Source organism: Petromyzon marinus, chromosome 11 (genome assembly GCF_048934315.1).
Source record: "Petromyzon marinus isolate PM22_M1 ecotype Great Lakes invasive population chromosome 11, UKy_Petmar_22M1.pri1.0, whole genome shotgun sequence".
Lineage (NCBI taxonomy): Eukaryota > Metazoa > Chordata > Hyperoartia > Petromyzontiformes > Petromyzontidae > Petromyzon > Petromyzon marinus.
Window position 1 is genome coordinate 12,189,486 of NC_133677.1, and position 14,516 is coordinate 12,204,001.

Consider the following 14,516-nt stretch of genomic DNA (forward strand, 5'->3'; position numbering starts at 1 on the left):
ACGAATGTAGGTCTCATTCGTTCGAGGGTTGAACACCTGTGATATAGCGATGGGTGAGTGAATGTCTCACGCGGGGATAAAGCCAGTGCACGCATGTCTGTGTTAAACATCAAACAGGCAACCGCATTACAACACACTGCCTGTTGGAACAAGTGGGTTTCTGCACAGCTGTCTGATAATATATGTATCAAATCAAAGTATCTCCCTGCTCGAGACGAATATTGGGGCAGCATTCATCTGCATTGGAAATCTTGGGCCGGTGATGAAAATTCCACCATCCCATGCTGGGGATCGCTATATGGACTAAATTACCACCGTCATTAGTGATTGGTATTTAATACATTCATAGTCCAGGTTTTGTGGCACATGTCTGTAATCCAGCGACTTAAGAGATGGGGCTGATGGATTATAGAGAGATGGGAATTGCATGAGACACAAACCTGTACGGAAATGCGGTGCGCGTGGGATTCCGTGCAGTAAGTAGGTATGTTATCCAATTAAAAGGCTCTTTTTTAAACCCTTATATAAACGAACTATAAAAAGTTCACAAAGAGGACCCTTCTGAAGACAAACTCTTCAGATTTAGTGAGGCTTTCCTGTGAAAATATTTACACATTTGTATCGTAGCTTGACTTGAGAATGATCTGTCCGAGTCACAATGGGGATAATGCACAACCCACGGAGATTAACTTTAATAATGGCAGACGCCGACTTCCAGATGGCGAATGCGAAGGTCAAGACGTGCTCTTTCGCTTGAGCAGTGAGCAGTGGAGCGAGTACACAGGATCGGCAAATGAACGTTTCACAAGCTAGATGAATCACCCATTGTGGCTACATTGTTAGCCACCACTGTGGGATAGCGATGACACTAAAGTGAACTGCCATTGTCAGTTTTAGTAAAGGCATGTTTTGTATTCGCCTAAGAGTGTTTTTTCGTGGTGGTCTAATGTTTATAACAAGACGCGCATATGGGCATAGAGAGGAGCCTGCTTCAGACATTAACCTGCTGGGCAAAGAGCTTCTTGTCAGGGGCATTAGGCCAAGTAGCTTTCTTAAAGCTCTCTCTCTCTCTCTGTGAATGGAGTTTAATCATTGTCCTCTCATGCGACTTGCGTGTCCCTGGGCAAATTCGGTTCTGCCAACTCAGAAACTAATTTTCTAGTTACTGCCCACACACGAAATATATTTCCTAATATAAAGGAACTGTGAAACATCCCAAGCAGTAACTTTTATATGTAGGCTTTCACAAGCAATATTATGATTCATAATTTGTTTATTTTGGGTTAGATCATGCAGGTATAATGGAATTTTTTTAACCATAACCCTCCACCACCTGGCAAAGCAGAAGCCTTATGAAACGATGTTGAGACTTAATGGATAGACTTTTGTAAGGTAAACAAATATTAATATTACCTTTTTACAGTAAATGTAAAGGTATCGTAGTTTATACAATTTAAACGAACGATTTGTTTTATTGATATGAATAAATTGCTAAACATTGCAGCTAATGTCTATATAAATGGATGCAGTAGACATTTACATATTTTGAATCTAGTACAGTGGTATGTGTGCTCAAAACGAGTAAAAATATGTTCTGCTTCAGCAAGCAAAATATAAATTAAGTTTCAACAGAAATGTAATACCAGCTCGATAAGTATGTTTGTGCTTTAAAGTACATGCGGTGTGTAATGAATTTGTCTATGGTCATGCCCTTGCTTGCATAATATATATGTCTATGGACATGTATATGAATATGGGTATATCCTTGCTTGCATTCGAGAGCAAATCCAATTTCTGGGACGTTTTATTAAATCAGATATTGCTCGAAATGTTGGTCTTGTCTCTGGTCCTGTAGATGTTGCATGGTACAGCTGTCCAGGTCAGCCAGTCTTCTATATTATATGTAAATAAGCGACACACTCACATATGCATGTAGCGTACTGATAAACATTTTACACACCGGCAGATTGGCAGACCTGCAAATCTTGATTGTCTTTAGCTACAACACTCGCATTTTAAATTGTGCACAATCTTAACAGAGCTACGAGTTCATCCCTCTAACAGAAGACCAAAACAGCGACCTTTTAATTGTCCAGTGTGATAACCATTTTGCCATGCAAGCATCACCTACCTAAATGAAATACGATTTTCCGTTTTTTCACCTTTTTGTTTCAATTCACTCACCCAAAAATAGCTTTAATTTAAACTTTTTTTTACTCGTAATAATACTTTAACTCATGTATCAAATCTTGTTTAACGGAGACGTGGGTCGCATAAACAATAGAGCAAGCTAGTAGTGCGACCTTGTTTAGAAGGTGTACAAACACTCGGCTGAGTTAGGGGGGGGGGGGGGGGGGTGAGAATGCCAGAGTTGGTCTTCAACAAACTTTAAACAAATGTCAACCGTGAAGGAGAATGAGCAAAGATACGATCTGCTTTTTGTCTGTTAAGCATTTCGCACTCACTCTCAGCACCTGTGTTTGACGAGTGGCTGTGGACACCCCATCGCTTAATAATATACATTATTAGTTTTATATCTACATGGCTTTACCGAATGACCCATATAATGTTTGTACAAAAATATTTTGACTTGCTGGAGGTATGGGGTGTATAGGGGGGTATGGGTGTCTGGGGGTATAGTGGTGGTATGGGGGAATACGTGGGGTATGGGGTGTATAGGGGTGGTATGGGGGTATAGGGGGTGTATGGGGGTATAGGAGGTATGGGGGGTATAGGGGGGTATAGGAGTTATAGGGAGGTATAGGGGGTGTATGGGTGTACGGAGGGTATAGGGGGAGTATGGGGATGTATGGGGGTATAGGGGTGGTATGGGGGGTATAGGGGGTGTATGGGGGTATAGGAGGTATGGGGGTATAGGGGGGTATAGGAGGTATAGGGGGGTATAGGGGGTGTATGGGGGTGTATGGGGGTATAGGAGGTATAGGGGGTGTATGGGTGTACGGGGGGTGTACGTAGGGTATAGGGGGTATAGGAGGTATGGGGGTATAGGGGGTATAGGGGGTGTATGGGGGAATAGGAGATATAGGGGTGTATAGGGGGTGTACGGGGGGTATAGGGGGTGTATGGGTGTACGGGGGGTATAGGGGGTGTACGGGGGGTATAGGGGGTGTACGTGGGGTATAGGGGGTGTACGGGGGGTATAGGGGATGTATAGGGGGTACAGAGATGTCCGGACATTGTGAATCACTCAATGCTGTAAAGGCGACGCCAGGTTTGTCAGTAACTTTATTTTTATTTTTTAAACTGCTTCAGTTTTAAATCATATATAAAATTTACATTTTCTACGAATAAAAAATACGGTCATATTTACAAGTACTTACACGTATAATACATAGATTTGTGGCTCTCTACATCTGATAATCAGGGGTGACACAAGTGGCAGTGCGCTCGAGCTTGGTCGTGATGCAATTTCATCAAAGAAAATAAATGAACGCGTTCATTTAATTTGAATTCACAATGTAGTTCGTGCCAAATTAAAATCTTTATTGTGGCACCAGTTGTTGTTGCGACAAGTTCAATGTGCTGCAGCAATCCGCAGTTCGTACTGCGCGTACTCATTACGTAATTACGGCATGATTTATACTGAGACTGCATCTCAGGTGACAGCAATTGCACCATGGCTCAATTACAATTGAAGGCCACTGGGTTGTAAGACTATCTTAGAATAGGTACCCTGCTGCTGCGATGGTTTGAAACCCAAACAATGTAAATATTTTAATTTATATTTAATGTTGAGTTTAAAGTTCAAAGAGCGGATTAACTCGATGTCTGCGACAAACAAAATTGCGTTTTGTTACCTCTGAAATCACGGTGGCTTCTGTGTTGAATGCATTCAGCCACAAAAAGGGCACGATGCCGAGTTCTGTTTAGCCAATCCCACGATGGACCGCGCCGGGTGCAGTTTGCCGTTTCTGTTCGAAGGAGTTGCAGAAAGTGAGCGGTCCCAAATTGATGGCGTCGTCTGCGCGCAACCGCGGTTGCTTGAGATTGCAGCAACGCCTCGTGCTATAGTTGTATGTGGTAGTCATAACGACGCACACGTTGTTATGAACGTGTCAAGAAAAATACGTATTGTTGTTGTTGTTTTTATTCTGATTTACACTTGGATGAGTTTCCCATTCGAATAGATCTGTCGCATAGCAGTAACCCCAACTGTGAGCTCAAGGCGGTAGTCCCCATAAACCACGGGACTTCACCCAACAAACGCGCACTATATAATCAGTGGCAATACTTTGAAATGGTCATGAAGCCAACATTGTGCGCTGTTATTTGACGTATCCTTCTTGCTTCATATTCTGCCTCGGTAGGGTAAGAACGTGCACCAATCTTCGCTCCTCCGCCACTGAAGAAATAAACTTTATTCAACTCTGCATCACGAGGCCATCCTTACAGATATCCATCACATCCAATTGAGTTTGGACAGACGTTTCAACGCCAGTGATTTGCTGCATAATTATTGCAGGGCCAAAGAATGGTTATGCATGACCCATGGTCACAGAGATTCATGGTTAATGAACGCAATAGATGACTAACCACAACTTTACAAGGACTGCATTGTTGCCTTTGAAGTATTCTTTTTTTTTACCGTGCATACGTTTACATTGTCACTCTGGCTGTAATGTGAGACTGCAAGAATACATATCTGGCAAACGTACGGTGACTTAATAAAGAAAATTAAAAAGCAAAAACCCATGCATTGTAAAAGAATATATTTAATTTACAAGGTATGTCTCATCATACAGGTAATCCGATGCGAATAATTGCATTGCCGTAGTAAGTGGTATCAAACTCAGTGTGCAATTAACTCTATACATATGATATATGATTTGAAATCCTATGATTTAAAGTGGATACTGCGTACCAATAATGGTTTGATGCTTTACATACAAAGTAGCCTTGCACAATTGTGCATCACTGGCTGTGCCTGTACCCTACACTGGCTTGAAAAGCAAAACTGCTTTTGGGCGACTGACTTAAATATAAACATTTAACAATGGTCATACATGTGTTTGCTATCTTAATTAGTGTTAAGATATCCCTAACCCTTATGGCAAACATAATTATTTTAATGGTAATCTTTTTTTTATCTCTGCATGTAGTGATATGTGTGTGCAAATACTCACAAATACATCTTTACATGAGGTTGCTATGGCTATGAAAGCGATCAATGGATGCACTGTAAATAATGTGTAACTGAATTAGCCATCGATGTTTACATTATAACCCAAATTGGGCTGTTGAATGAATAATTATAGCAACATTTAAATGTCTGGAGTTTGATAGAGCTCACTAAATCAGCAACTCGGATATAGTTTTGTTAAACATGGGCCATGCAAAGATTTCAACAAAAGCTCATGGTAGCTCACAGAAGCATATTACACCTGGGAATGGCAAAACACTTAAAGTGCTATACTTAACAATAAGGCACTCGGGGCTTCGGAACCACTCCAGAGAACAACAAACAAAGCCAACGCGCGATTTACAGAGGTGAGAGAGCTGTTACAGAGGTTAACTGACTGCAGAGGATTACAAGACCACTGGATCATTGGGCAGGGGGGGGGGGGTCATTCTGTCTGTTGTCTACCCTGATCTTAATCACCCACATTGACCCACCACCACCTTACACCGGATTAAACCTGCTGCGATGCCAGCGTCTCCCCTTCCTTATTGATTATGGTGAAACCAAGGCAAATGCCCAAACTAAAACTGAAACATTTTTATTGATTAATTTAAACATTGTATGGATTAGCTGATGATTTTTTTTTTATGGGTTAGCCGAATCCCATTGTGGTCATCGCAAATGCCAGCGAGATGACAGGTTGGCAGCGTTCATAAGGTCAAATCCCATCTTACAGACATTCTTGGCGGCATTGAACTGAATGTGGAAGCGCCTCACAATACCGTTCACACGAACAGGTAATTTATGTTCAATTTGCATGTACACATAGCGCCCTTTCGTCAATCCACTGCTGAACGAGGGCATCCCCACCCCCCATTTGGGTCGAAGGATTTGACCGTGCTATCAACACGCTGGTCAGTGCGAGTTGGTGAAGGCGGGGAGCATAAAAGTAGGGTACAACAATGGATTTTGCTGCATTGCCTTCTGCTTGCCCACCGCATAGTCCCATCTACAATGACTGAAAAACGATTTCACAACAAGAGTTACACTGTTACATCGATGTACATATCCCATTGGTTAAACTCGGCATATTAATAGTTCGGACGCATACAAAGTGCCGTACAGCAAGAGTGTTTCTAAATACGCAATCACATCTTCACTCATTGAAAATAATGCGTAAGTGTGCGTCAGGTTAGCAATCACACTTGCAGTGCACATTCAACGAAGAAAACGTGGAATTGAAATTGTTACAGGCTTCATTTAAAAAAAAAATGCATCGTTACAGGAAATAAAAAAGTGCGCTTTAATCATCGCTCACAATTTAAGGACATACGAAAAAATGTTGTGACGGGAGGCCTGTAAATTTGAGCTATGTAGTACAAGAAATAAAATATCCTCACCGGCAATTTGAAAAAGTGGGATTTAGGGTATGACTAAACAGACAATGACGTCCCTTTGAAAGCGACGTCAAAGCGTATTAAGTATAAATTTAGAGCAAACAATCCACTCTGGTCATTCCCCACAGAAATTACCAATTGACTACAGCAACCGTTTTGTAAGACTCCATTCAAAAAAACAATAATGGTTTTGAACGCAGTGGATTTCTCCAAGAGTTTCACTGAATTGCAAGACTTTTTCAGAGGAATGCTGCATCATTGGGATATTAATATTGCCAGGAAAGCAGAGTACAAGAAGAACGCCTAGCATATGATGGATTTGATAATTCACTTGCTCCGCTGCCACTTCCTGGAAGCTGAGCGGGACAGTAGGAGTTCGCGTGTAACTTTGTGTGTGCTATATTAACAAGGCTATTCGGCCATGCGTTCAGGATTCTGTACATCTGGACTAAACTGACGTGGCAACATTTCATTTGTCAACCAAAGTACTTGAGGGATATGAGTGTGGCCTTCATTCCCACTGGACAGTGGCATTTGGACTCGGTTTCAATGCAGTCAAAAACAACGCATTCCTGACCAATAAGAGAGAATGAGTTTGTGAAATATTTTAAAAGGATTATTTGCACCGACGTGTTATTAGACATATACAAAAAAATCTAATCGTTTTAAGTGGGACATTCATCCAGCAGTGTGCTGACAAGATATTTTGAAATTACTATTATTATTGAGCAACTTTATTCATGTTTGGGGTTTTGATACTTTTATAAGGTTGTCAGTATACTTTAAGCCTGTATGTTGAACTTCTTTCGCACCATATGTAGCGAACCGTGCTAATTGGAGGTGAGAATATGGATGCACGCTTTCTTAAATATGTACAAATCACTAATTGTTCGCCAAATATGTAGATAATCACTATTTTACGAATCGCCAAACATGTCCTCGATGTTAAAGAATTCGTATCACCTGGCGAAAAAATTCTGTGCCGTGACTCCTTAACTTTAAACGGTTTCTCATACCCAACTCAAGATGGTACTCTGTTGTGGCTTGTGGATTCACCGCATGTCAATAATCAAGTGGATTTGTAATTTTCCTGCCATTTGGACGATTAAGTGAAAAAGCTAATATTGAAATTTTCTGGCTATTTTTGTCGAGTCATTGGTAAAATGGCTGAGTCAATTTGCGTGACTACTAAAGTTCCAATGCAAGTTTTAAAGGCTACTGGCTTCCTGACCCTACACTGGCATTAGCCTTGTGCCTTAATATCTTTGACATCAACCGACTACATTTACAGAAGTGTTACAGGACCTCTAATGGGACTCTCCATCCTGACAGCCTTTACCACTGGTCCAGGGGTATTGAACCACGGTCAACGCTAAATCACACAGACCAAACATTTCCGCTGCATCAGCGGCACTCAACTTAAATTCAGCCACGCGGCCGCAATTGCGTTATCGTCTTAAATGGGCATGGCCTTCTTTCGAAAAAGCAGTTAATGTAATTTTGTTTTAGTGCACCATGCACCGATGTACACGAATAGAATTGGACCATCGAAAAGAGATGATAAGGCCTAACATTTTAAGCGCACGTCAATGCCAACGCTGACGTCACTGAAGGTTTGACTTTGGTCTCGCGAAGTGTGCCACATCGTTTCGGTAAATGTGTCAGCCACGCGTTGTTTCCCCCACACACACACACAGCATGTCCTGCTGCAAATCATTATCGGAAATACTATGAAACGTTTAGGCATGCACAATGTCATGCGGAAGAAATTTACTTTTAGAAAGTAGAATATCTGTTTTTCCGTCACCGGGAGACAACATGTAAAAGAGCACCCATTCTAAAGTCTTAAATATTAAATCTCAACACGATCTTGTCTCAGCCAGAGGACAGTTACTTACCCATTACAATTGCAAAGCCACAAACTGTTACATTACATTGCAGTTCTACATTCAAGCATCATACATTCATATTCACATCCCACAATGAATGCAAATCATCAAAATTGTCGACGATGTATCTTCTGTTCCACGAAATATATATTTTAATGACTGCTTGCTCATCGGATTTAAAAAGAAATGTACATTATAATGATGAATAATTTGATTGCTCTTGCATGTCGGAGATATTTAGTTCATCGGCCAAGGCAGTCGATCGGCAGGGCGCGTTTAGCGAGGTAAAGTGTGGGCACGGCCACCTTTTCAAAGACGTCTGGCTAGCATAGAAGAGTAGGCCAAAATATCGTAGACGGGCTCTTCTAGACCTCCCTCTCGTGGAGGCGCCTCCGCCAGCAGTGTCGAGAGCAAATTCTTTCTGGGCTGCACCTTCGCCGTTAATTAGGCAAAAACAAAATGTGTCAAAACACTTCGAAACGTTTCGATTTAAAGTTTTCGTGACTGCAATGATTCATCTTCTTTGGTTCTTTCGGTAAAGTCACGTAGAATGAGAATAAAATAATAAATTGATAAAATAAAATAACAGTGCTGTCCTACCAGACAGTCTCGTCCCTTCACCTGATGAAGGCCGCTTTTGTTGTGGCCGAAACGTCGTGAGAATATTATTGTGTTATTTTATTTTATCAATTTATTATTTTATTCTCATTCTACGTGACTTTACCGAAAGAACCAAAGAAGACTTCGAAACGTGTTTATCTATTAACAACTTGTTGACCACATGTACCGAAATAGAGGGGAGGTAAGAGTGACCAAGGTGCGAACATCTATCTCAATATTCAGTGTATCTTTCATGACTTGTGAGCGTGACATTACATCTGCCTTGAGGCTGGTGTCGGACACCGTATCTTTGTTGAAATGAAAGAAAAAGATCTACTACGAATATGATTTTGCTTCTTGCTAGCTCAGTTGTTATCGGCCTACTTAACATTTTCCACCGAAAGGCAGTTCACGTTGATTTTCTTTTACTAAATACTGTAGCTGCTTTGCTACTGAACATTGACAGGCAACCACCTTTCCGCCCAACCACAAATGATGACAAATATATTGGTGGAAATGTAAGTCCTCAGCGCAATGTTTTTTTTTAAAGAGCTAACTTTAACAAAACATGGGAAGCAAAAGCTATTCCGCTCAGCCTCGTAGACTGCCGTGGCCAGGTGGTGTTAGCGACCACATACAGAACTCCAATCACCCGCCTTTGTCTCCGCAGCTATTCACACATCTCACAAGGTACAGGCACTCGTCAACTTACGAACGAGTTAGGTTCCAGAGGTCTATTTGTAAGACCAACTTTACTCTTGTCGATTCCAAACACGTTGTACGGCATGTACACTAAACACGGGGAATGGATTTAAAAGTTGAATCATCTCCTGTAGATGTAGATGCCACTGGTTCTTCACGTTCTGCAGATGTAGATGCCACCACTGCCATCTATTGCGCGGAGCGGCTGAGCTTACGACTCTCGGTCCGATAGTTCTTAAGTCGAATGTTCGTAAGTAGAGGAGTCCTGTATTTAATGGCTTGTACGATTGCCACTGGTGTTCATGTACGACACTCGTGCACAATTTGTAATGCATCCAATTGCCGAACTTTAAATGTACTTTAAATGCTTCAGTGAACAGTTAGACATGGCTTCTATTTTTCCAAGTACGTTTTAAATGACCAGCATCACCGTGGAACAGCACAAAAAACATCTGAGGAATAATGTAACATTTTTACGTGGTTTTGAGGTTCCAGTTCATTTGTATTTTATAATTTCCAGTAACAAAAAAGACAACATTTAATAAGAAATGTTACAATCTGTGGAAACCTTGGGCAAGTGGTATTCACGGCTAATAGGGTAAAATTAGAAAATGTATTAACATGTGAATAAAACCAGCAATAAAAACTAATTTATTAAATAACACGTAATAATACGAGCATTTAGGGCTTCGCAGCTGCATTCCATAATGTACTGTATATCAAAAACTAAAGAATGTACACTTTATCATTTTTTAAATAACAAGGCATTTCATATTGGAAGTGGCATTTCAAATAAATTACACCAAAGGATTAAGGAACAAAATAAAAAGCAAATATGAATGTGAAATAACCATTTTTATCCAAAATGTAGGCATAAAAACTGCATTTGCCCTTCATTGCAAAGTAAAAATCTATATTTATGAGCTCTTTATTGTAATCTTGATGGGGTTGTAAACACTGGCATTTGGAAATAAAAATATGGGATGATTATGCAGGGAATTAAATTGACAAAGAGCACTTATGCCATTAGCTGTAAACGTGTGCTGATCATTTCACATATAAACTATGATTGGGTGTGCGATTGAAACCCACATTAACCCTCAACATCAGGATGAAATGTAATTCAATTGAACGCAGATTTTGAAGTGCATACTTATATGCCATTCAGAAACTGTTCCATTGGTTCGACGTTAACTTTCCAAATGGGTAATTTATACTTATCGCTTGAGCCAGAAATCCCAGCCGAAGCTTCCGACAGATTCTCATTAGTGCCTCCCAGAACCTTAGATGGAGACATTCTCACGTCACGTTAATGTATTTAATTTATTATTTTCAAGCGGAAGGGTTCTTTTGTTTTGTTTTTGCTTTATTGTAGCACGCGCTCACCCCCAAATTATGCTTGATTAAGAAGCTAAAGAGACTCCACCGAGCCCCCCTTTCGCCGTGATGTTTAACTCTACTGTTTGAGCATCATTCACCTGAAAAGAATGACAATTACTACGTCTACCGCTAGTACTTTACCATAAACCTCTGTGGCAAGCAAGAGAAATAGATCATGGATTCCCAGACCTTTTCAAATATTTATCGACGGCATTATTAGGCGCGCGTACGGGAGGCTGATTTTAAACAAAAGGGAGGCTCAATGGAAGAAAGAAAAAAAAACAATAATTTCCCGCAGAGATGGCACGAGGAATGCTGAACATGCCTCGCCTTGTACAAGCTCAACATGGACAACCGTGGTCCGAGGCGGAGATGCGTAAAAGGGCACTGGTTTATCCTGTGGCGTCTCTGAAACAGCGAGAGACTGACAAAAAAAAAACGATCAACTCTGCTCGTCTTGACAGGGATCATCGGCCTCAAAGGAATTCACTCGAGCACTGTCCTCAGCCATTATAATATCAGCGTGGGACAGAAGACACGCGTTAGCATTTGCTCGTGTTTGACACTTGTTAGCACCGTCCTGTACGCGCGCGCGCGCTCGCTCTCGCGTTAGTTAGCGCTACTCCGGCCTCACGTCCAGCCTGCTAATAACACATTTCGTACAGTCCCAGTTGGATCAGTGGCATCTTCGCCTTTTGGTCGTGTATGGGTGTGTGTACACGCACGAGCGTGAGCATCGCCTAATGGGATTGTATACGCGTGACTGATGCATCGATTTGAGATTTTTGACAAACACATTAAAGAATGAACGTCAGAAGACATTGACACATGGATGACTAAGGTGGCGCTTCCAGAATTAATATAACAGGAGGCTCTTTTGAATGATCTTCCCTGTTTACATATACATAGAGCAATAATTTTTTTTCCCCATGTTTAGCTGCTTATCCGAAGCTTCTTCTCCATATGTAGAAATGTTACTAATAAAAATAGCGGATAAAACACAATGGCTGCAGGAAAAATCCACATTGTTCAACTTGGGAACCAAGGCTATGGTAATTAAATTTACATCATTTTAATTGATGTCAAGAGATTAAACATGAACTGTTCTGCGACTCTGCACTGAGTGACTTAGAGGGGTAGCGAATGTCCATTTAAAATAGCACAAGAGGTGTTCTTAAAATCAACATATTAATGTGAATCTGCATAACATAATGGTATTGATCGTATCAAAATACTTGGGGAAAAACTGTCAGTTAAACCTCGATTAGACTCAGAGCCAATTGCATTCCAACAGCAAAAAAAATATGACGACGGTAAGACTACTTTTGTGGAACTTTAACCAAAATGCACTTTTGTCTCATGTAGGTAAAGCAGCTTCCGTGACTTGTCGTTTGTGGTCATGTGATCAGAAGGCTGCTATGAAACAAGAACGGTGATATTTACCAAGGGTCCACAGCTGTGGTTGTTTCTTTAATGGTCGTTTCAGATCACATTCAGAACACGCATTTCTTAGTCGAATGCTTCACGAGGCCTAGTTATAGCGTACTCGGATTCACATTTGCCCCAGATCACGTGGTTCCTCGCTAAGAGAGTCAAAACAATTCCACATGAAATAGAAATATATTTATGCAGCCACAATGGCAACGTATCAAATAATGCACTCCGTTGTGTGGAACAGTTAAGGCTGCAAGGGTTCCTTGAATAACAGTCTGATTCTTAGCCACCAGTCTTGGAAATGATGGAATTGAAGCTTTGAAAAGTTACCGGCTTAAAAGGACAAGGACGAACACCAAGCCTTTCCAAGGCCCCTTGGTTGCTAAGAACAAAGCCCCCTTGCAGTAGGCCACAGCTGACAGCACCCGTTCTATATGTTGACGCTAAAGCTCTGCTTCGTGTGCCGCCCTATTCACTAACTGCTTGCGTTCCAGTTTTCTGTAGTTTGTTTTTACTGAGTAAGCTGTCAGAAGCAGAGTCCACGAGTAATGTGCTACGACTAAGCTGCATCTTATACTTTTCATAACGCTTCACGCAGTGTGTGTACTGCACGTGCGTTGCCCTTTGTAGACAACTTAAGATTACCTTTTTTTTTTAAACAGGGCTGCGACAATTCCACGGTCTGTTCTTGGTTTGTGTTGCTAATTTGTCGGGTATTGTTTAATTCTGTGAATATGTAATGCATGCTGTTTAGGGATGTGTGGTTTGTGCATAAAGTAGGGATTTAGATAAATGTATTATGTACAGTATTCTATATAAAATTACCTGTAATTGAATTTAAATATTAAAAATATGTGTGTGTATATAGAGATATAGGCCAATGTTGTAAAATGCACCATTCATGACATTGATCTTTCTAATGCAAACCAACCCTATGATTGTATTAAACCAGACTGACTTAATTACTGTGCAATATAGCCTGAAAACTGTTCAATAAATTAGCGCTTCTCCTAAGACATAAATCCAGAGACTTCTAAAAGTTCACATATATCCCAAATGAGAAAAAAAAAAACATGCCTACACGGTAACGTTTTCGTTTCTACAGGCAGATAGAAATATAAAACGCTTTCCAAATGGAACGTTTAAAACGCGGTGTGTCTGATAGGCACACGGCCAGGAGAAAGACTTCAGATTCCAAGTAAAATATGAAACTATAAAAAAAACGTTTTGTTATTATTTTACCAGGTAAGGCCCACTGAGCTACATAGCTCATTTTCAGAAGTTACCTGGCCACAAATGATAGCTCAACAAAGTGGCTTATCACGGGGCCATTCATCGCAGTCAATTTCTCTAAACGTACGTTCCTAAATGTGGAGAGAGAAACCGGAGGACTCGGAGAAAACCCCACGCGACCAACGGGGACAGAGACAGGCAAACTCCAAATATACAACAGTCAGGATCGAACCCAGGACCTCCTGCCGATACCAGGCGAGGGAGTTCACATCTTGTTGTGATTCAGAGGACACGACAACCACTTTGACACTCGCGGCTGTTGATGGACGATCTCTCCGGAGGACGCTGTCATGGGCTCGGATTTTAACGGTCCTTGCTTCGGAATCGGTTCTGCAACAGACGCGTACACGTTCACGACACATTGGCGGTGAGATTTTTTTGACTTTCAAGATTCCACGCTCTTGACGACGCAGCAGAAGAAACACGCACACATGGTTCGCGCAATTGTATACAATCCCCCCCCCCCCCCACCGACGATAACAAGAGCAGAAACATTAGGGAGAAATTAAACACACACTCACCAAGTTGGACAATGATTCTACCTCGTGGGCCTCTGCACTGTGCTGTGAAGGGCCATTGCCCGAAACGTCGTCTATGAGAAACGTTTCCTTTTTAAGGAGGCGTTATTGACAAATGTGTTGAGCTTTTTTCATATATATACCAAGAACCGGGTTCAGTAAA

The 14,516-nt window shown here is 41.2% G+C and overlaps 1 protein-coding gene across 3 annotated transcripts in view; it reads right to left on the bottom strand.

The window, feature by feature from the left end:
• Nucleotides 1–3,228: 3,228 nt before the first annotated feature.
• Nucleotides 3,229–14,516, bottom strand: part of LOC116941207 (janus kinase and microtubule-interacting protein 3-like) — a 265,525-nt gene continuing 254,237 nt past the window's right edge. For all 3 annotated transcript variants that reach the window (XM_076066382.1, XM_076066383.1, XM_032952008.2), the window contains one exon: nt 3,229–14,165. The gene's annotated coding sequence lies outside the window, so the exon portion shown is untranslated. The remainder of the gene's footprint in view (nt 14,166–14,516) is intronic.